This window comes from Frankliniella occidentalis, unplaced genomic scaffold, assembly GCF_000697945.3.
Source record: "Frankliniella occidentalis isolate FOCC.00 unplaced genomic scaffold, Focc_3.1 Scaffold28, whole genome shotgun sequence".
In the NCBI taxonomy this organism is placed as follows: Eukaryota; Metazoa; Arthropoda; class Insecta; order Thysanoptera; family Thripidae; genus Frankliniella; species Frankliniella occidentalis.
This window is the reverse complement of record NW_026267158.1, coordinates 1,905,685-1,907,335: the sequence shown is the minus strand read 5'-3', so window position 1 is coordinate 1,907,335 and position 1,651 is coordinate 1,905,685. Positions and strand designations below refer to the sequence as shown.

Below are 1,651 nucleotides of genomic sequence, written 5' to 3'. Positions count from 1 at the left end.
GTCGCCGACTGCTTGCTTACTGTTTCGTTTTCTCTTGCTCGAAGCAGTATGGTGATTAGAATTTACCGCCTTTAAAAATGGGGGGTGGGGGTGGGGGGCAGACCGGAGCGGCGTGTGTCGAATCACAAACCAACACGCCGAACTACAGAATTTATATCTCACGTACGCGCGGCGCCGGGGCCGACGGGCTCAGCACACTGTCGCTGTGGAGGGGAATCCGATACATGATACACATATATACGCTCCACAATTGGAGCCTTTACCCCCCCCCCCTTTTTTCTCTGCTCTCCACGCAATTTATTACGAAACAAATGTTTAAAAGAGCGATTTTAAAACCGCACATCGTTGATTTATTCAAAAAATTTAACTGTGCTGGCAAAGCGGTCGCTTCTTTTCGAACCACACCGAACTCCTTCCGCGGTCTGCTGCCTGATTTTTGTACCGGCTGATTGAGAGAAGACGCAGGCGTGGACGCGAGCAGGTTAGCCTTTGAGCCTTTGAATTTAAAGTGTACCCAAGGGGCTATGGCTCCTTACGGGCAGAGCGGGAAGGCCAACCCGCCCGCACCTGCGTTTTCTCTGAATCGCCCGGTATACTTAAGCAAATTACGACAGCCATGCACTTATTTCTAAATTAAAATTAAGAGTTTGCACAGAACAATACTCGGAGCAAGTCTAAAACAGCAGGAAAAAGAGATCAAGTTTGTTTTAATTTAATTAAATTGATAGGTTTTTTGTAAGACCTTACGACCAGCCACGGGCACTGACCCTAGACGATCCGTGCTCTCCTTGCGTACATTACCACTGGAGCCAGTCTGCTCGAGAAGAGCGGGCTGGCCCCGGAGCGTAGGGCTCTGCTGCGCTCTGCGAGTGCGGGGACCGGGGGCGCTCGTCCCTGTCAAGGCCTCGCAGTCTCCCGGCCTTACAAAATCGCCCGGCTCACAAACAGAGGGCCCCATTCTACGGTGTTTATGTAAACAACGCCAGAGCGCGCAAACCTCCCAGACTCTACCTCCCTCTCTCTCTCCCTCGACTCGACTCACCCCCTTTTCCTACCCTCCATCTCTACCAGCAGCCTCGCGTCGTTCCGCCAAACTACATCTGCTTCCCGGTCCGTCTGAACTGAAGCCCTTTCAAGAGCGACTATAAATCTCAGGTCCCGGCGAGATGCGAGGAAAGAAGAAGAAGAAGAAGAAGAAGAAGAAGAAGAAGAAGAAGAAGAAGAAAGGAGGAGGAGGAGGAAGAGGAGGAGGAAGAGGAGGAAGGAGGACGCTGGTCAGGCCGAGCGACGTGAACGGGGCGATGAACGTGCCGGAGGGTTCTGAGGGGCTGCAGAGAAGAAAGAAGTGAGGGAAGAAAGGAGAGGAAGGAGAGACTTGTTTGCGCAGAGTAAATCGACCTCTCTGCGCGCCACTTAGAGTTGCAGTGTGTGGCGGGGTGGGGCGAGGCGCGGGGCATGGCGGGGCGCGGCGGCGGTATTGCGGTGGGTCAGGACGGGCTGCTGCTATAGGAGGTCAGCGGACCGCCGGGAGACCACAGTCAGTGGGTCGAGAAGGGAGAAGAAAACAAACGAAAAAACCATGACGCAGGACGTCGGCTATTACCCTTACGATTATGATTATTATTATGATGATGAATATTATGATGATTAT

At 52.7% G+C, this 1,651-nt stretch overlaps 1 protein-coding gene across 1 annotated transcript in view; it reads right to left on the bottom strand.

Annotated features, from left to right (window-relative positions):
- LOC113208584 (peroxidasin) overlaps positions 1–1,651 on the bottom strand; it is a 126,672-nt gene that overhangs the window by 33,726 nt on the left and 91,295 nt on the right. The window lies entirely within an intron of this gene.